At 38.2% G+C, this 22,362-nt stretch overlaps 2 protein-coding genes and 1 long non-coding RNA gene across 4 annotated transcripts in view; 2 read left to right on the top strand and 1 right to left on the bottom strand.

Moving 5' to 3' along the window:
• The window catches only part of LOC108261104 (ribonuclease inhibitor-like), a 90,303-nt gene that overhangs the window by 4,237 nt on the left and 63,704 nt on the right, over positions 1-22,362 (top strand). The window lies entirely within an intron of this gene.
• Positions 9,551-20,474, bottom strand: LOC108261394 (uncharacterized). Its single transcript, XR_008398381.1, has 5 exons — positions 20,233-20,474; positions 12,541-12,643; positions 10,985-11,073; positions 10,319-10,414; positions 9,551-10,175 (listed from the first exon to the last, which is right to left on the bottom strand). It is a non-coding gene; the product is annotated as an uncharacterized LOC108261394 (long non-coding RNA).
• LOC108261106 (uncharacterized) overlaps positions 13,003-22,362 on the top strand; it is a 30,102-nt gene continuing 20,742 nt past the window's right edge. The window contains exon 1 of one of the 2 annotated variants that reach the window (XM_053688275.1): positions 13,003-13,367. The gene's annotated coding sequence lies outside the window, so the exon portion shown is untranslated. Of the gene's footprint in view, positions 13,368-18,177; positions 18,538-22,362 lie in introns of those variants that run through there. The other variant, XM_053688276.1, reaches the window with a different exon arrangement.

Below are 22,362 nucleotides of genomic sequence, written 5' to 3'. Positions count from 1 at the left end.
TGCTTTCATAACAACTCCCAGAATTCCACACCACAACCAAACACCTACACTGAATTCCATTTCCCAGCAGCACAACGAACTACAAACTCCACCACATGATAAGTCACATGACCCACTTCCCAGACCACGTTCACCTGATTACTAACTCAGCATTGAGAGTGCCCCTGTTACTAGATAGACTAAGAGCCTTTCTTTTATGGTGATTTTTTCAGTTTATTGTATTCAGGAAAACTCAGTACATCAGTTAAAAATGTATTAAATAAGAGCGACATGCCATATCCTCCTCATGGGAAGTCTGAGGTAAAAGGAACTAAGTGATTTCACTCTGCTCTTTAGATGCTCGGACATGATCATCACCTGCCGCCTGCTCCACATTAAACTGTACAGTTTGAGTTGTATTCATTGTCAGGGACAGGACTGTATCCCGTCTCACACCTGAACCTCCACAGACTCTTGTGTTTCACTGGGAATTTGTGTTGAAGTTTTTAAGAACCGAGTGACTGAGTTTCCGTAATGAGGGCAACAATGACATTGACATGCAAGCTCACACTACACATGTACTTTCTCTTCCTGCTATTTCTTGTGAAATTGTTTTCATTTTATTCACTATTATGTTTCTCACCACTGTGGAGACTTAGTGTATGTATGAAACGATGTGTACGAGAATACGGAGCAAATCACATCCTGTATTAACTCAATAATTATATTTTTCAATACAGGACAATCCCATATAATACAGGATGAGTGTAAACCCTACTCTAGATACTAGCTAGTTAGCTGTAGTTATCTATTATCTATTATCCATTTTAATTACATTAAGAAGTGGAAGCAATAAAGTGTACAAATTGACACAAACTAATTCATTAATAATATATATATTTTTTGACTGCTTTTGGATCTATTTCTTCTTTTTGTGTATTTGCCTAATTTAGTACATAGTGTATAGGAAGAAACAGCCCTGGTGATGTTTACAGCAGATGTATTCATGGTTAAAATTTAGATGTTGGCTGGAGTGTCTCTTTAAGCATATTGTCTAACTGGAGTTTGTACTTTTAGCATTTATGAAAATGAGAAGGTTCTCTGAAAGCTATTTGCTTATGTAGTATTTTATTTCCTTCAGTATCAGGTGTGATTCACTTGGAATGAGAAGTTGGTCAGCACTGGTCTCAGCACTCAGCTCAGAAACCTCCAATCTGAGAGAACTGCATCTGACTGTGAAAACACTGGATCTGACTGGGAATAAACTAGGAGACTCAGGAGTGAAGAGTCTCTGTGCTGTACTGGAGAATCCTCACTGTAAAGTGGAGACACTGTGGTAAGATCATCTCTTTAAGAAGCTGCATTGAGTGACGTTCCTGCTGTGTTACAACCTTTTCTAATATCTTGGAGGTGAAGGGGAGATTTGATATTGGGGTCAAGGTCAGGTTTTTTTAAGCAGGGGTTTAATAACTGCTAATTTAAATGATTTCCCTCCAGAATAATTTATGTTTTAATAAATAAATAAATTTACTTACACTTAGATACATGTGCATTAAAATAGAGATAAACAAAACCTACAAAACCTGACTCATTACTTTTAAAGCCAGCAATACTTTAAGAAGCTGCATTGAGTGACGTTGCTCAGTAACAGTTCTGCGTGGTGTGTATCCGTGTAACAGACTAGTTCAATAAAGAGTTTACCTTCTCTGAAACAGACTCCACACCATGTCTTTTCCCCCTGACTCTCGTACACTGTAATCAGAGGATATAATAAGATGAAATGTGTTTCAGTTTGTGTTAACACTGGAGCACGCTGTCAGAGTGGAGATTGGACTCATCTGAGAGATGAAGAACAGAACTGCAGTTGGTTGAGGAGTGCATGGGGCAACGCCAAAACAAAGTTATTTTAACTGTGATAAAAACAAAATGATGGCTGTGTCTGTACACGTCATCTTTAATCACAGGAATTAGAGTAGGTCTGGTTTCCTTTTTCACTCAAAATCTGAAGACTTTCTGAATGAATTTATTTAATAAAAATCTGATGGGGCAGTGGTCCATTCTGACTATTTCTTCTGTTAAAATCATCAGTTGAATAAAATAATTTTAAATATCACCACAACCAAATAATAATCCAACAGTTATAATGGTTCTCCTAATAGATTTAAAGGAATATTTAGCTGAAACAGTTTGTGTGATTTATCGGTTTCTTCTGAAACAATATTTTGTCTTAATTTCAGTATTTTTTCAGTAGATTTAACATCATCTAAGAAATGTTACCATTATTTTTTTTTTAAAGCTAAGTTTGAACTGCTAGGCCTGTACATGTTACCAGTTAAGCACAATAAACCTCTTGGTCTCTGTCTGCTTATGTAACTACGACACTTCACAGGGTGAATCTGCACATTTCCTCACTTCCTGTTGTAGTCTATGTAGACTAATGTTAAAATGTTGAAAGGCAGTGCAATATTTTGTTTATGATTGTGTCGTTATTGATTGGGGAAGCTGCCCATGATGAATGATTGATTATAAACAGGAGATGATGATGTTTCTCTTGGAGCAGAGATGATTACATGTTGATCATGAAGTACCACAGTCCAGTTTGTGGTTATTAATTCACATGTTTTTCTTTTATATTCAGGGTGTGGTGAACATCTGTGTTCTGAGTTCCTGCATTTCACTGTTGGGGAATGAGAACACTTTTATAAACACATTACTCATTTAATTATAACACATTAAACAGACTCAGAGACGTGAGAAGTGTGCGTTCACCGTGCACAGTAAATCAGACTGCACACAATTCTACACAGTGTATAACGACCTCTGACCCCTGGATAAAATTCCCCGGACCTCAATCTCATAAAAAAAAAAAAAAAAAAAAAAAAAAGAGGGATTATTTAGAACAGCAGGTGAAAAAGCACATGAACTCAAGCTGAACCCAGTCAGTGGAAGAGAGAGCTAAAATGGACAGGAACAGTTTCAAGACATTGGTGGATTTCTCACCTGACAGGATTGGCATCTGAGGAGTTTAATGAGTATTTAACAGGAATTTTATAGCAAAATAATTTTCAACATAAATGCCAACCAAATATATTGTTACACTGGGTGTTTTTGTAGAGAAAAGTAAAAATATAAATCACCCCAGCATGCTGAGTCATCATCATAACCCAACCTTGCTGAGATAAAACAGTCCAGACTGAGTCGGTCCACATTGTACCCAGCGCTGGATTTCAGAATCGACCCAAACTGGGTTCTGTTTAACTCAGCAATTTTAGAGTACACCTTTTTGAGGAGACTCACCTGGGAATGAGTGTATATGAGTACAAACACCTTCTTTCTGTTGTGCATCTTTTTATATTCTTACCTCTCTCATCTATTTTAGGCAGGTCAGTAGTGGAATCTTTTTTCATGTGTACACTGTAGACTGTTTTTTGACTAATTGAGAGCGTGCCTAAATAAAATGTCTTGCCCATCCTAAACTTTTCACCCTTTACATTTAATTAATACATTTTTTTCACTAACTAGACACTCGGTGGTCATTGTGAGGCAGTTTTTGGAACTACTGACAGATTTGTGCTGCACTTTCACTTGGATGAACTGAAATATTATTGCCCTGATGCAGTATTTTGTGTTTTAAACATTCCCATGAAGACAGATTGCATGTTCTCTTTCTAGTTAGTTAACATTACTCATTACTAGTCAGCTGGTGTCTTATGCACAGTTTGTTTCAGATCAGGGCTGGGACAGATTATCCAATGGGCATTATGGACACGGCCCCAGGGGCCAATGGCCACTTGGGGCCCAAGCGAAGGGAATAAAAAATGCTTTTTTCTTTTTATTTTCCTTTTTTTACATAGCTGAAAATAGAGAGCAATATCTGGTTGGGCCACACAAGATTAAAAAAGACGAACACCCCTTAACGTCTACAGTGGAGAAGGCTGTAGAGAGTGTGGTCCCTGAATGTAGCTTTTGATGCGAGTTGGAATCCGCCTTTTGCTGAACTCGCTCTTCTCCCCTTTCCCATCACATATCAGATCGGAAAGGCATTTATTTTCAATAAAAATTTAGAAAATATATGAAAAGTGGAAATAATGTGCCTAATGACTGTTTAATAATAATGTGTTTATCAGTTAGTGGTAGGTGTAGGGATGGCTTTATTGTCCCAATATTTTTAATAAACATAGTCATTTACACTCTGTTATTACTGCATCCTGTACATCAGTACTGCTATTAATACATGCTATTTAGGTTAGTCATGGGAAGACTGAGGTCCTTAGGCTATAGAATACAGAGGAGCAGGTTAAAGGCATCAATGCACAGAGTAGATGCAGATGGGATTTTCACCAGGATGATACAGTTTGGATGTGTGATAAGGAGAAGCTACTGTGTAATGGCACCATTTCCTCTACTGAACATGGAAAGTAACCACAAACACAACTTGTACATTTAAAATACTGTCATGACCAAAATAATTCATTTTATCCTTTTCCAACTACATTGAAAAAGATTTACTTGACTTTTAGTCAATTGTACATGATAATATTTTGCTTGTCTATTCAATTTAAATGTTTTTGATTCAGCTAAATAATAAGCCGTTTTAAATGCTTTAAAATTAAAGTCACTTATAAATATTAAGCCTGTGTTTGTCAGGCCGTGGAGTTTGGGCATTTTAGCCGAGCTCTAATTCTGTATAAACTAACACCTCAGGTGCTGCTATGGAGCTTCTTATGTTCCAATCAATTATTCAGTCAATCATTTTTAATATTTCTTTCAACAGATCAAACGTTGTAGAACTGAACAGTTTCATTGTGCACATTGAGGTGGTAAGAACTAAATTCATACCGTATTAAGCTGGTTTTATGCTGGATGATGTTTGGCCGATATTACTGTCGCTGACACAAACATACATCACAACGGATAATATTTGGTCATGAGTTGAGATCAGTGGCCTTAGAAAGTATAATGTGATGCTCACTGGTGAACCTTTAGTCATAACTCATGAATGTCTGTTTTATCCATGTATAGTTTAGGTAGGTAATAAGTAGAGATGCACTGATACTAAATTTTTCAGCCGATACCGATAACCGATTATTCAGAGTGATATCGGCCGATACCGATAGTTCTGCCTTTTATACCTTCTTTAAAATAATAATAAATAATTCCACAATTCTGTTACAAATGCCAATAAAAACTTTATTCCGTCCATTTCAACAAGTTGTTCCACAGTAACTGGTCTCATAAACAGAAAACACATTACTCTAATGAACATGAACACATGAACTAAATTCTGAAGATTAAAGTAAGATTATTAACGTATTGAATGTTATTAATTCATATTAACATTGACTGAATTCTAAAAAACCTCCTGCTAGTCTCACATTCACTCACCACAAACAAAACCATTTCTACATCATCACTGAAAATCAAACTGGTAATATATAATATAATTTTTTTATGTATATATTAACATTAACTGGATATGAAATATACTACTCTACAAATATATTTTTCTGTGCAGTGTATTTTTGTCAACTCATCTTTATTTAAATCTTTTAACGGTGTACTGGCCTTTTATTTCAGCTTGAGCAGTGCTTAGCGGTGCAGAGATTACCAACTTCAATTTTGTCATCATTCCACACAAGAGACATCTTTAATCACAGCATGAAATCGATGTGTTTTCCCGCCCTCTTTTGATTGACAGGATGTAATCGGCCCTGATCATCGGATGTTTATAAACTATCGGCCGATAGCCCATAGCGGGGAAAAATAGCCTTTTACATCGTGCATCTTTAGAAATAAATAGAAACTTAATGCAGTGACCTTTTCAAATATAAATAACAGAGGCCTTTTTTGCATTCATTTAATTGAACACTGGTGATGTCATGAGTAAGAGAAAGGAACAGACTTAATGCAGTTTTTTTACTGGAAAGAAAAGACAAATAAATTGAGAAGTAGTTCAAAAAGTACATATTAGTTTTTTTAAGGCATTCATGTCACTATTCGTCACATAAAGATAAACAGCACTGTATGAATTACAGCATTTAAAGTGTTGTGTTCATGTGCTGTTTTAAGGATGCAGTACAGTGAATGAAGTATGGCCAACACAATTCTGATCCCATAGTTTTCCTCAACGATGAATGCTCTCATCTGAAGTGACTTTCTGTCTAGGCAAAGCATTTGAGAATGCCTAATGTTAGTCATGTGTGTTCCATACAGACGTGAATCACACGGTACCCAACTGCATTACACGAACTAGTTAATCTGGGCAAACCAAAAATGCTGACCCCCTGAAAGTCAATGTATAATCCGCACACTGTGATAGAGTATTGTTTACCAATAGTTTAGCAGGAGGGTGAGGACTAGGCAAGCTGTCTGAGAACAAGCTGGTGAAATTCTTCCAGACACAGAGGGCACAGATGCAGTGCTGTTTAAGTCCACTAGACTCCTCAGCGTATTAAATATTACTGTTTGTCTGGATTAGATCAGCCTACAATAGAAGCTTGCAAAATATCATGTTGATATACTGTAATAATAATGTATCAGTAGCATATAACATTATGCTATTGTATATATAATATGTAAAATGCATTTCATGGCAAGTCAGACTGCCAGGAAATGCACCCCCTGCTATGAAAGTGTCACATCCATGAAGCTTATTCCACTTATCACTTATGCCACCTATAATTATACTCTCAAAAGTATTTGATGCTGGGACCAACAGAGACAAAATTCTCTCACTAGGAAAGTATAATATGAATGAAACCTTTAGACCTAGTGGTTAAACATATTCACCTAAACTCTTCATTTGGGAAATGCATGCACAAACAAATTCATTGCGAACTGTCATGGAAATTAGACAACACTTGCAGACTTGTCCTCTGAAGGCAAAAAGGTTTATTACAGAAAGATGGTTAATACAGGACAGAATAAAGCAGGATAGAATAATGAGAGCGCTCTGCTGCCCTTGTACTGAACCACTACTATATGTATGAAACTCAGAGCATGACATAATTCTGTGTACCGATAAGAAGCAGTTTGAGGCAGTTCAAACAGGCTTTGTTTTAGGACCTTGGAAGATGTTTAGACGAGCCTTTAACAGACGAACATGTTTGTGTGTCTGTAAGCAGATAAACATTCTGTACTGATCTCAGTGACATGACATAGCCTTCTTAGTCGTTATCCTCACATGAGAATGAAACCGAACAAGAACAAAATTATTACAAGGTAAAAATGAGTAATTTCCCTCACATTCTCCCCATTTTATCATTACAAAATATGATAACTAAAATTAACAGAGAAATTGCAATGCTGTGAATACATCAGAACTTCAGAATCCTTTCACGGTTCAACTGAATTCATCATAAAACAGAAATAATGAAGGCGCTAGGGTTTTTTTTTTTTGAGGATATAAAGTATCCTGTCATCAACATTTTCTCCAAAAACTACATGTCCGTGATTTCGTAGGCTACTAGATACCACTTAAGACAGTCTATTGTGGAGTCTCGTGGGATTGGTGTGTTGATGTGTCGGGGGGTATAGTGCATCATGTGTGTGGGTGTGTATATGCAGATCGTTGCTCGTGAGCGTAGGTCCTCCTAGAGGCCTCTTGATGGAGAATTACAGTCTAGTTCTCCTATTGCAGTCTGTCCTCTCCAGCTCAGTGCTCGGCTCTGGCACACTCCTGCAGTAGCTCGCATGCATCCCCATCGCTCTCTGGCTGGCCTTTACCATGGAGTGAGTGACGAAAAGGATCTAGAATGGCCCAGACCACCGTGGCTTATTCCACCTGGTCCTGCAGAAATCCTTGATCACGATCCATTCTCTGGGTTTCAGATCATTCAGCGGACCCGTGGCTGGAGCTGGAAATGCTGCCTTTACCTGCTTGTGGATAGAGTGCAGAGCAGAGGACAGGGTTGCACAGTAATTTAACATTGCATCATCACATGCTGCAGCGTTGGGAAGAGGAGCTGTCACAGGTCCAATTCCTGTGTGTGGAGGTCTCCCAAACAGTATCCCAAAGGGCTAAGGCCATCCTAAGCCTGTTTCAGAACAGCATTTGCTCAACCTGTTTTTTAGTGTCTCATTTTCTCTCTCTACCACCCCACCACTAGCTGGATGATATGCACAGTGCTGCTTTAAGTCAATACCCAAATATTCACCCACCTACTAAAGGGCATGGCTCACAGAAGGTGTGCCCTTATCACTGGAGATTATCATTATCACTACCGCATCTGAGTCCTGTTTGGATGTAGGGACGTGGCCTTCTTTGCCTTCAAACCTCAAGCCACGTTATGAGTTGCGCAAACAGTGTAAACAAAATTATTATTATTATTATTATTATTATTATTATTATTATTATTATTAGAGTAATTAGAGAAACCAATGCTTTATCACAGCTATCCTTCCCCCTTTTTGACACATGGTCCCTGCCATGTGTCAACTTTGAAGACAAGGACAGCCCTGGGAGTACTGCCAAACTCCACCAACAACCGTGCAGCCTGCTTTGTGCCACACAGCCTTTTACTTGTCCGCGTAGCCCGTGCTTGGAGATCTGAAAGCTGTAAAGGAGGAGTGATTATTTTCTTTTGAGTTTTGGGACCATAGATGCAGCTGCTTACTTTGCTGCACTGTCTGCTCGAGCGTTTCCTAGGAAAACAGGGTCTAATTTGTTAGTGTGTGCATCACATTTGCATACTGCAATAGTTTTTGGGAGTAGGACTGTGTCCAGCAGCTCAGAGACTAGTTTGTGGTGGGCTATGTGTGTTCCTGAACTCGTCAGGAAGTTCCTGTGTTTCCCAATTGTCCCCAAATCATGTACTACCTCAAAGGCATATCTACTGTCTGTGTAGATATTTACTGACTGTCCCTCAGGATGTCTTCATGCTGGCATACAGTTCAGCTGCTTGTGCTGAAAGGTTTGAGGGGAGACTTCCTGACAGACCGTCTCGTGTGTGGTCACTACTGCATAGCCCACTCGATTTTTACCAGTGTCTGGGTCAAGTGACGCTGACCCATCCACAAAGAGGATCAGATCTGGGTTTTCCAATAGAGTAGAGGTAGACTTCAGGTAGACTCTAGGAGAGCAGAGTTCGTTAGTCAGTACAACACCATCTCCCTCTGTTGGAAGAAGAGTAGCAGGGTTAAGGACAGTACATTGTTTTATAGTGACATTCGGCATGTCTAGTAGTATAATGTTATGGTGTAGCCACCATTGGGTGGACAGGTGTGAGGATTTCTGTTCAAGTAGGAGTAACAACACCTCAAGTGGAACCAAGAAGTTCAATTCTGAGTAACCTACCAGGTCACCACAGCTTTCTCAGCTGCTGCTACGGCACGTGCACATTCTGCACCAACTGGATCCAACTTACCTGAGAATGAGCTGTCCAACCTGTTGCATATGCCATCTCTCTGAGCGGTGCTTCTAGACTGGAATAGATAAGAATGAAAGTTCTGAGATACGAACACATACTATAAAGACATTTATATATATATACACACACACATATATATATATATATATATATATATATATATATATATATATATATATATATATATATATATATCAGTAGAATTTACTTGTGCGTTAAATTTGCCAAATATATCATGTACCGCTGATATGATGGAATGAGTCAATGGGGCATGCCACTTCATAATAACCCGCCGTAAAAATATTGTGCCTCTTGTGCTTCTTAATAAGTACTATCTTTACTTATTTATTCCTTGAAACGGACTCTTTCCATTAGCAAATAATTTTACCGTTATTATATCTCTCTCTATATATATACCCGTCGGTATATATCTTAGTTTTGAAGCTGTGATCTAAGAAACACCAAGATCTCTGCCGTCGCAGAGGCGAAGTTCACGGAACTTCTTATAAGAAATCGCTCAATGTAATACACGCATTTCTTATATCACTGACTCCCTTCCATAGAGACAGCAATACACAATGACTTTATAAAATTCACCTTAAGGCTGTTTTTTTTTATGATTCAGTGGTCAGTGGTAAGTCTGCGTCGGTCTTTCGCTCTGCACAACAAAGGGCAAACCACCTGTATCAACATGGATTTCAGGGTGAAAACTTTTCCACGAGCGTCCTCCGGTTTGCTTGTTGTCCAGAAAAGCTGAAAGACTCGCGCAGCCCAGCCAGGAGATGCCAAATTGTCATGGAATTTAGACAACACTTGCAGACTTGTCCTCTGAAGGCAAAAAGGTTTATTACAGAAAGATGGTTAATACAGGACAGAATAAAGCAGGATAGAATAATGAGAGCGCTCTGCTGCCCTTGTACTGAACCACTACTATATGTATGAAACTCAGAGCGTGACATAATTCTGTGTACCGATAAGAAGCAGTTTGAGGCAGTTTAAACAGGCTTTGTTTTAGGATCTTGGAAGATGTTTAGATGAGCCTTGAACAGACGAACATGTTTGTGTGTCTGTAAGCAGATAAACATTCTGTACTGATCTCAGTGACATGACATGGTCTTCTTAGGCGTTATCCTCACATGAGAATGAAACAGAACAAGAACAAACTTATTACAAGGTAAAAATGAGTAATTTCCCTCACAGAACATATACAGAATTTATTGTAATTATATAATGAACACCATCACAAGAAACAACACAATATTTTAAAATGCAGTGACTTTTGAGAAAAAAGCATAAATAAAATAAATATATCAGTAATAAAAGGAATATTCTATCAATAATATAAAAATATAACTCATAAAATAAACAATGAGTAAATAATAAATTAAATACGGTCAAAACTTTGTTTCTAAAGCAAATATATATATATATATATATATATATATATATATATATATATATATATATATATATATATATATATATATATATATATATATTCCAGGATGCGCCCCTTTTTCTGGATCCTGCTGACAGACAAACAAACAAACCAACAAAGAGAAGTGGGAGAAAATATAACCTAATTGGGTTATTTGTTCGGTTAATAAATAAAATGTTACAACAAGGGACACCATTACATGCATATAGGGGACAAGTACTCCTAATCCCCTGGAGGTCTCTGTAAACATTCATGGTGGTACCACCTCTGACAGCCGTCACAGCAGACCTGAGGAAACAGGGACGTGTAGTGGTACATAAGTTTTGCATTATAGGGTATCCCTAAATACAGGTGATCTCTAAATTAACTGACTGCTAATATTATTATTATTCCTACGATTTTTGGAAGTTCTCACCAACATAAATGTTGTGTTCTGATTAAACCTGGAATTTTCTACAGCACGTAGTTTACAGTGGAAAGTAAGTAATCTTACTGTACATGTCGACCCAAAATGAGCACAACATTAACCATTCCTTTATTAGTTGATGCTGATTATGCAGAAAATTGTTGTGATTACCACGGCAACCATAAAAATATCCTTTTCATTTATTTTTATTTTTTTTTTTTACATTAGATTTATCGCCTCCCCTGTAAAATTCTCTCTGCAAACTGTAGAGAACTTTGATTAGCAGAATGGCATGAGGAATGCACGATCTATGATTTTTTTTTCTCTAATTGATTACAAACAAATCAAGCATCAAATTTTAAGTATTAGATATAGTATACGTATTTTATTACCACATTTAATAAAACCTCCATGAATAAAAGCAGATCTTCACTCTAATTGTTACTGACTTTTGTTTGAAAACAATGTTTAGGTAACGACATTTCACAATCACTTTTAAGGCTTGGACACCACAGGATGATCTTACTGACATCTATGAGGGAGAAACATTGCATCTTTTTTTTCTCATGAATACTGTAAAGAATGTGAACACTACATATGTGAAAGCTGTTGCACATCATCATTTAACAACTCAAAGGACACAAGTACAACTACATTTTAAAGTCAAATTTAACCTGTAGACTCCAGGCACACCTTAATCATTCCATCAGTTTCCCCCAGTGGATCCAAGAAAAGGGTTATTTTCTTATGTGGGTACAAAACCTTTTATTGTTGACATGGAAACACAAAATACATTACACAGAAGGATAATAGTGAAATTCTACAATGTGGGGTATTGTGTAGACTTTCTTAATAATAAATGAGAGCATGTATGCATGTCCAAATTGAATTAGTAAATATCTAATTATGTGGAATGTATACATCACTATAGATACACAGCTTGAAGTAGCAAGAGTATCACAGCAAACCAGCAACTACATTTCCCAGGAGGTACCACAAACTACAAACATGGCCGAAGAGGACTACACTTCCCATACACACACGCTCACCTTCTCCGGAGATATAAACACACACACCTGCACCCAATCTCACACACAATCAAAACACAGCTTATAAAGAGACCTTGTGAACGTTTGAACTTTGCGAAGTAAACGTACAGCTGTCTAGTCTCTGTCGTTGTCCAAGCCTTGTTATCGTGTTTTACCATTCTGAGTTTTGACCTTTATTTACCCCTTTGACTTTGATTATCTGCCCTGCCTAGTTTTGCCTGAACACCTGACCTCTGCCTGTTTATTGACTATGGGTTTCTGCCTTACCCTTGGACTATGTTGATATTAAATCTGCCAAACCTGCACTTGCTTCAGTCACAGCCTCCATCTCGTGACACTCTTGCTGTCACCATCAACATCCAATGATGCTCATTCACAATTTCCACACAAACTTTGTCTGCCACTGGAACAAAAAATACAAAAATCTGTTACTTGAAAAATACTTATTGAAACATTTACAAAATGTGAAGTCACTAAGACAATTGTCACTAAGATGACACTATGTATTAGACAGAGGCAGTTTCACTGTAATACTATCAACTGTATTGATGTAGTGTTACTGAGTTTTCTTGCATGTGCAGGATTTTTTGGCTTCTTCAACCTGCACTGGCCCTGCCAGCTCACAAATTTAAACTATGAACTTAATTAAGCTGTCTGACTTGTATTTTTAGAGAAATAAAATAGCAGAACTCATGAAACTGGATTCAGAGGAAGCAGGTTTATTTAGCAGTCAGCAAGACAGCAAACAAACCGAGCTGGGCCCAGGGATACACACCACACGATTGCGATACTGAGGTTTAAAGTTCATCCTCCACTCATAGAAAACACTGCTGCATATCAAATGAGATGACCTCATTTTTAATGCCAAAACCTGGATACGAGGAAATAATGATACTAACATGTTACTTGTCGGGGACATTAAACATCATTGCGCAAAACAGGAAAAGTTCACCTAAAGATCTGGCTCAAAGAGTCGACTCATTCCTGAACGACTCATCACCTGTAATGAATCCTCCTTCCTTAAGTGAAAGTGTTTCTCCCTCAGACTCGACTACATTTTGTGGAGCAGTTGGAAAAAGGTAGAAACGGTGATATTAATCTCACACAACAAGGATTGTTGACTAAAGGTGAGTGATTTCTTTATTATAAATGACTTTATATAAGAAGAATGATGATATATTGTAAATAAAACTGGTTTAAAATCAGCTGTAGGAAATCTGCAGCGCGTGAAGTTCAGACCTTTCAACTTCCTCTCTTCAGTTTCTCCTGAATTAAACATTCAGAAGGTTTGGGGAATATCATTTTATCAGTGTGGAACAAACATCATGTGTTTTTAAATATATTCCGTCACATTTCTCTCAGTTGGAACCGGGAGTTATGGGTTGTGTGTGAAATGGTGAACTACACAGTAGGAGAAAAGACAATAAACAAACATTAAAAACTCATAATTATCATCATTATCATTCACAACTTTATTTATACACAAACAGCAAAGTTTACGTTTGATTTAACAGTTTGACAGTTAATTTATCTTCTTCGTCTTCTTATTTTTTTTTTTTAAATATCGAAAAATTAGTTAAACATTTGAATAGTTAAACATAAAAACCCCGTATTTTGTGTATGTTTGGTGATCTGTAATTTTTTTGTATTGGGGCGTCTTCACCACACCTCCAGAAATGACCATTTTACAACCCCAATTCCAAAAAAGTTGGGACGTGGTGTAAAATGTACATAAAAAGACAATGCAATGATCTGCAAATCTCATAAACCCATGTTATTCACAATAGAACCTAGAAAACATATCAAATGTTTAAACTGAGTAAATGTACCATTTTAAGAACAAATAAGGTAATTTTGAATTGGATGGCCGCAACATGTCTCAAAAAAGTTGCTACGGGGGCAACACAAGGCTGGAAAAGTAAGTGTTACTAAAAAGAAACAGCTGGAGGTTACTTGGGAACAGGGCAGTAATATGATTGGGTATAAAAAGAGTATCTTAGAGAGGCGGAGTCTTTCAGGGGTAAAGATGGGCAGAGGTTCACCAATCTGTGAAAATCTGTGTCTACAATTTGTGGAACATTTTCAGAATAATGTTCCTCAATGTAAAATTGTGAAGACTATGAATATCTCATCATCTCCAGTACATAATATCATCAAAGATTCAGAGAATCTGGAGAAATCTCTGTGCGCAAGGGACAAGGGTGAAAATCAATACTGCATGCCAGTGATGTTCGGGCCCTCAGGCGGCACTGCATTAAAAACAGGCATGATCCTGTAATGGAAATCACTGCATGGGCTCAGAATCACCTCCAGAACTCATTGTCTGTGAACACAGTTCGCCGTGCCATCCACAAATGCTGGTTAAAGCTCTATCAGGCAAAGAAGAAGCCATATATGAACATGATCCAGAAATGCAGCTGTCTTCTCTGGGCCAAAGCTCATTTAAAATGGACTGAGGCAAAGTGGAAAACTGTTCTGTGATCAGACGAAACTAAACTTGAAATTCTTTTTGGAAACCATGGACGCAGCATCCTCTAAAGTTAAGAGGACTAAAGAGGAGAGAGACCATCATTTCTTTATCAGTGCTCAGTTCAAAAACCTGTGTCTCTTAAAATTTTGTGAAAATTGTACATTTACTCAGTTTAAACATTTGATATGTTTTCTATGTTCTACTGTGAATAACATGTGGGTTCAAGAGATCTGCAAATCATTGCATTGTCTTTTTATTTACATTTTACCCAGCATCCCAACTTTTTTGGAACTGGGGTTGTATGTCGCGGTACTGAAACCACTGGAATTTATAGAATCAAAAATTCCCCAAAATTTAATCAAATTCCCATAATACAGCGGGGCTGGTGCGGACAAGCTCAGAAAAAAAAACTGTGTGTAGAAAATGCGTGCCAGCTCTTTTGAAGTATTAAACCTTAAAAGACCTAGATCGATTTTTGGGAAATCTGACTCCTGTATAATCTGACTCCTGTATATTCTAGCAGTCAGCATCAAGTGCCATATATCATTTTAAACGGGAGAAGTTTTTTTTATCAATCTAGCTCATTTAAAGTGCCAATTTAAAAAATAATGTCTGAGAATGATTTATTACCAGTATAATATTTATAAAAATGCCAGAAACAGTATGGTGGTGTTTTTTTTTTTTTTTTTTTATTGTGGACTCAAACAAAACCTTCTTTTTTCTTTATAAAGTTATACCTGGATGTTTTAGACTTCCAAATGAAATTTTGTCTTCATCTAACATTCCCTTAGCAAGTTATAGCCATTTATTACAATATTATTCTATGCATTTTTCAATGAAAAAGGGTATTTTATTCACTGAAAATGTAGATGTGTCCATAAAAGAACATGAACAAATGCAAACAGTGAAACAAGTAGTGAAAACTGTCTTGTGCAACAAAAATACAAACAGTGCAAATGATATTCACAAATACAAATTGAGAAATATACTAGGTGCAAATGAACAACTGGTGCATATAATTTTCACAAACTATATAAGAAGTATTTACATAATATAACAACCAGAACTGGATTCAGTAGGGACAGTCCTGAGGTTTTATGTGTCACCTTGTGACCCCCTGCTGCTACGCCACTAAACACCAACAGCTGTTCCTGTTTGGCTCAGAGGAACCAACTGCATAGGTTGGTTAGAATGTGATACATAGAATGTGATAGCATAACCACGATGAACGTTCAGCTGAGACAAGTGTAATATCACTGAAAAGCTGAGTATTTACACTTTATGGTACCTTTTAAAGTATACAGATTGGATCAGCAGTTCAAAAGTTATTAAACATTTTTGAACAACAGTTATTTTTATCCGTGGGCCGCGGTTTCAGTCTTTGAGGGTTAAAGCTTGGTTAAACAGGACGTGTTTAACAGTACACGAATAAATTGTTGATGGTTTAAACAAATAAACAGTTGTTACAGCATTTGAAAACTTTTGTGTGACCTCCATCATGCCTTAGCTGGCCAAGCTAACAGCAACGAATTCACCTCAGCCTGTTAACACTGCCCACATTACATTACTAATTCAGTTAACTTTCCTGATATGCGTTTTGCCGTTAGTGCGGTTGATTTAATCTGGTGGCTGTTTGATTTTTGTGTTTATGATGACATCAAAGGTCAAATGACAATGCTAACATGGTGTAGGTAGTATGTCCGGGATTGTAGTCATAATACACACACATACTGATTAGTATGTACTGTTTCAACAGCTGTGAAGTGTGTCTCTGTCACAGTACACGATTTCAGATGCAGCTGTGGTGTGTTTATAGGCTGTAAAGAGGTGTTGTATGGAGTGAAATCAGAGTCAGCAGAAACTGAATTTGTAATGCTTGGGGAAAAACATGCAAGTTCAAGCTGTCAGACATTCAAGAAGTTTAAATAATAATAATAATAATAATAATAATAATAATAATAATAATAATAATAAACACTGCACAATTCAGAGAAAACACCTCTCAGAAAAAGTAAAGGAGCCAGGCTCTAAATGGCGCACTTATATAGCACTTTTATCCAAAGCGCTTTACACTGTGTCTCATTCACCCATTCCCACACACACACTCACACACCAATGGTAGCAGAGCTGCCACGCAAGGCGCTAACTTACCATCGGGAGCAACTTGGGATTCAGTGTTTTGCCCAAGGACACTTCGGCATGTGGAGTCATGCAGGCCGGGAATCGAACCGCCAACCCTACGATTAGTGGAAAACCCACCCTACCACCTGAGCCACAGCCACCCCTCTAATAGAACTCAATCCTGGCCAATCACAACACACCTGTGAGCTCATGGAGTCAGGGCTTAATTTATTAGTCATATTTAGAAGCTCTGGGTATAGGTAGGTAATTTTCTAAGCAAACCTGTCTGTCTGTTGGAGTGAGACGCATCACGATTGTGTAACAATGAGACAATCTGTCTGCAGACTCGAGTCGGACAAATAAATAGATACATTCTCAGACTTTCTTGTGATTAATTTGCTATTGTTTTGTGCACACTCTCATGTTAATTTGAATTCAAATGCTTTTTAAATAATATAATTGTTTACTAATTAATATTGATAGAGGAACTTTTAAATAATATAGAAAAAGGGCAGGAGCTCGTATAAAGTCTACATTCATAAAAAATTGTTTTATGATAAAATGTTAGTATTTTAATGACATTCATATGCAAGTGCAAAGGGAAGAGTAATACAGTACTCTATATGAAACACATTCAGTTCTATGTGTTTTGCTTTGGCAGCTGGTAGATTTATTCTTAACGCTGTCGAAGCATCAGCAGTTCCCACGTTAAATGGATCTGCCATGTTTTTTGTATCCTTTATCAAAATGAATTTAATTTCTGTTTATTAATTTAAGTTTAGACACCGCTTCCATGTATGTTATTGGTGCTAGCTGTGTGAAAACTGATGGATGAGTGGCTGTGGTAAACAGAAGAGTGTTAGCTCACTGCACCACCTATCACCTGTGTGATGAAGGGGAGTCAGATTTGGGTACAACTCTTGTTAAGAAAACACGCAACACACTGTAAAAATTGTGGTACAAAGCTGGAAAACCTGCTTCCAGTATTTTACTGTAGTTTTACAGTTTTCCAAATAAAAAAAAAAGCATTAAAAATCTGTCCTAGTTAAAGTAACCAAAGTAAAGAGTGTAGTACATTATAGAGTAGTGCATATTTTCCACAAATAAAAATGATTTAAAAGTCAGTAACCGTTTGACTTAGTAAAAATCTCTGTATTTTAAACAGCATCAGTTACTAAAAAAGGTGTAGCTCATTGTTTTGTTTGTGAATAACAGTAATTTAAATGTTTTATCCTTTTTGAGCTTCTGTTTTAAAGCTACTGAAGACAGAAATGTGAATATGTGAAAGTGAAACTAACTTTACCGCAGACTCTTTCCTATATAAGTGCAGTATAAATTACTGCTAGTACGTTGTAAAATGTGATTAAATGCATTAGAGAATCATGAAAACATAATGCTGATGAATTATCAGCAAAAGGATATATTACAGGAGTTTAGATTTGCGAGTCAGCTCCCAACGTTTACCTTAAGATCCGGCTCAAAGAGTCGACTCATTCCCAAACGACTCATCACCTGTAATGAATCCTCCTTCATAAAGTGAAAGCGTTTCTCCGTCAGACTCGGCTACATTTTGTGGAGCGGTTGGAAAAGTTTTTTATTTATTTATTTATTTTTTTTTTATAAAATTTATTTATTTATTTATTTATTTTAACTTTAAGGCAGAAACGGTGATATTAATCTCACACGACAAGGATTGTTGTCTAAAGGTGAGTGATTTCTTTATTATAAATGAATTTACATAAGAAAAACAGGTTTTTATGGCATATACACTATATAGTCCTTTCAACTTCCCCTCTTTGTCACAAATCGTGACGGAGCAGATATAAGGCGGATGCAAGTGCAGGATGAACAGTGTTTATTTAGAAGACAGACAGGCAGACAAATCCAAAACGTGATCCAAGACGTAATTCATAAACAGGCAAGAGGTCAGGCGATTGGCAAACAGGTATACACGGGGCTAGGCAGGAATCTAGGTCGATAACCAAAACAAGAAACAAACTATGACGATTAACTGGAAGCGGATATCCAGCACGAACTGACTATGACTATGACTATGACTATGACTATGACTACACTAACGCCAAACATACACTTCGTATTACTTACTACTTACTTAATCTTCCGCGTTGTGTGCTGGGAAGCGCGCGGTATATATGCGGACATGATTACCCTAGCAACTGCTAACAGCTGAGGGTAATCCGGACACATGTGACTTCCCAGCCAATGACGGAACAGGGAGGAGACATGACAGACATAAACAAAACCCACGTGTCCCGATGTACCTAGGTCAACAGCGGAAAAGCAGGTGCTCGCGCATTCGCGCTTCGAGCACGCTGCTTCACCAGGCTTGACCTGGAGCTCAGGGACATGAGACTTGACCTGGAGCTCAGGGACGTGAGACTTGACCTGGAGCTCAGGGACGTGAGACTTGACTTGGATCTCAGGGACGTGAGACTTGACTTGGATCTCAGGGACTTCAGACTTGACTTGGACCTTAGGGACTTCAGGCTTGACTTGGACCTTAGGGACTTCAGGCTTGACTGGGACTTGGACATCAGGGACATGAGACTTGACTGGGACTTGGACTTTCCTGACTGGAGGCTTGGCTTGGATCTCAGGGTTGAGCTCTGTATGACGTTGCCTGTAGTAGTGGGTAAACGGCAGGGCAGGTTCGCCTTCCAGACTTACACCCCTGAGAAGTTGTTCTAGCTCCTCCTTCGCCTCCGGACTCCCGAATCGCAACATGAAATCCCCCACAAACTGCTCTACACCGTCCAGGTTCCTACAGTGCTTCTCCAGTTTGAGCTGAACCCACTGACGGGCCGGTCCAAAGAACCGGGACCACATAAATCGGAGCCATTGCTTCTCCTCTGGCTTAGGGTCTAACAGACTGGCGAAGTAGTATTGACAGTCTACCAGGAAATACTCTGGGGCACCGAAAAATCCGTCAAATGGGTCCGAAAGCTCCATAAATGTTCATTGTGGGAAGTGGACGGAGTCCATAGCAGGGACGGTTGGCGTCGACTTCCGGGTTCCGCGTTTCCTCCATTCTCCTGCTGCATCCATGTTTCGGCGGAAGATTCTGTCACAAATCGTGACGGAGCAGAGATAAGGCGGATGCAAGCGCAGGATGAACAGTGTTTATTTAGAAGACAGACAGGCAGACAAATCCAAAACGTGATCCAAGACGTAATTCATAAACAGGCAAGAGGTCAGGCGATTGGCAAACAGGTATACACAGGGCTAGGCAGGAATCTAGGTCGATAACCAAAACAAGAAACAAACTATGACGATTAACTGGAAGCCGATATCCAGCACCGACTACGACTACGACTACGACTACGACTACGACTACGACTACACTAACGCCAAACATACACTTCGTATTACTTACTACTTACTTAATCTCCCGCGTTGTGTGCTGGGAAGCGCGCGGTATATACGTGGACATGATTACCCTCGCAATTGCTAACAGCTGAGGGTAATCCGGACACACGTGACTTCCCAGCCAATGACGGAACAGGGAGGAGACATGACAGACATAAACAAAACCCACGTGTCCCGATGTCCCTACGGTCAACAGCGGAAAAGCAGGTGCTCGCGCATTCGCGCTTCGAGCACGCTGCTTCAAGGGGGAATCGTGACACTCTTCAGTTTCTAAACATCCAGGATACACAGTAGTGATGTGTCGTTCATGAATGATTTGGTAATTTTTGACTGCGCATGCGCTGTAACATCCCCATAGGTTCTGTACTGGAAACAGAAATGATTAGTTCACCTCTCCAGTCTTCGGGTTCGAGTCGTTCGTTCATCACTTCACAGCCCCACTGCATTCAGCCTATGGGCCGGTCACATGATGAACCAATGACCTGAAGCCAAAGACTCGAGAGATGAACTAATCATTTCTGTTTCCAGGGAACAGACGTGACAAATGTGACCTGACAAAATAAAGAACGATTTGGATCAGGAGCAAGGTTATTATAGTTTTGCATTTTTCATTAGTTTTTATTTTTTATTTTGTTTTCAAATTCAGTTTAGTTTTAATTAGTGTTTAAAGTGGGTTTGCTGGGCCTAGTTTAGTTTCTATTTATTGAAAATGCTTAGTTTTAGTTTAGTTTTTATATAGTTTTAATGTTAGTTTTAGTCTTTTGTAACATGGGTTATTTGTCAAGGCCAGAAAAATTAGTGTAATTAAAACTCAACAAACACATCATACAATTTTAGAAATATGTATTCAACAATAACACCAGTACATAAAATGTAGATCTGGGCACAAATAAACTGACACACCCATGAAAGATGCTGTTAATCCTCTCTTGCTCCAACCATCTACACATAGGGTCAGCTTCCTCACATCCTTAACGATCTCTTTTAATTTCTGCTTTGCCGTATCCATCTTAGAGGGGGGCGTGGCGTTCTCCTTTAACTTATTAAAGTCAGCTAGGTTAGCCTCCTTGTGCGCGCTTCTCAAATGTACTTTCAAATTCGTGGGATTTTTCCCTTTAATAAATTGTCCACGTATTTCACCACCTTCCACTGCAAGGCACTTGCTTTTATGTGACACACAGTCATATTCAAAGTAATCCCAAATAGGACTCTGCCACTTTCTTCTGACTTTTGGTACCGCCATGATGCCAGGTGAGGAGCATGGACTATGCTGTGTTCAATTTAACATGGAATGTCGTAATTTCTAGGTTCCCAGTCAGAAATGTCAACTCTGAAAGATATTTGCTCTATGAAAGACATTAACAAAGACGAAAACTAAAGACATTTACTCTATAATTGTATTTTATTTTAGTTACTTTTGCAAACAGACAATACAGTTTTAGTTAGTTATCGTTTTTTGGTAATGCCTCGTTTTTATTTCGATTTCAGTTAACAACAATGTTTTCTCACACCTAGTTTTCATTATATCGTTCATTTTCGTTTATGATTATAACCTTGATCAGGAGGTGAGGTGAACTAACAGACTGCATAGCCTGAAGACCCAGATAAACTATTAATTAATCATTTCTGTTTCTCATAATTCGCTATGACCTGCGCTTCCCAAAGCCTGCTTCCGCTTCCGGGCTTTAACGAGAGAAAACTTAAAAATATATTCAGTTGTATTGGTTCTATGTCCACTCAATACTCATTATTAAGACAACATTATGTCCTTTTTGTGTGTTCATTTCTTGAGAAATAGAAGAGAGAAGCTCGAACGTACAGCGAATGTCCGATATAAACCCAACTTTAACACGGTGTGTGTGCGGTTTGCTAAACTGAGGGAACGGATTGCTAAAGTGAGGGAACGGATTGTGCACGGCTTTTTTTTTGTTTTGTTTTGTTTTGTTGTTTTTTTTACATGGCACTACGGGGGCTCCGTACAGAACTGCTTTAGCTCTGTCATATTCTTTGGACGTCTCATGTGTATGGCTCTCTTCAAGTCATTCCATAGCATCTCTATTGCGTTGAGGTCTGGGCCATTCTGTTGTGGACTTGCTCCGGTGTTTTGGGTCATTGTCCTGTTGCATCATCCAACTTCTACACAG

The sequence above is a fragment of the Ictalurus punctatus genome, chromosome 19 (assembly GCF_001660625.3).
Source record: "Ictalurus punctatus breed USDA103 chromosome 19, Coco_2.0, whole genome shotgun sequence".
In the NCBI taxonomy this organism is placed as follows: Eukaryota; Metazoa; Chordata; class Actinopteri; order Siluriformes; family Ictaluridae; genus Ictalurus; species Ictalurus punctatus.
The sequence above is the reverse complement of the archived record's forward strand: the minus strand, read 5'-3'. Positions and strand labels throughout refer to the sequence as shown.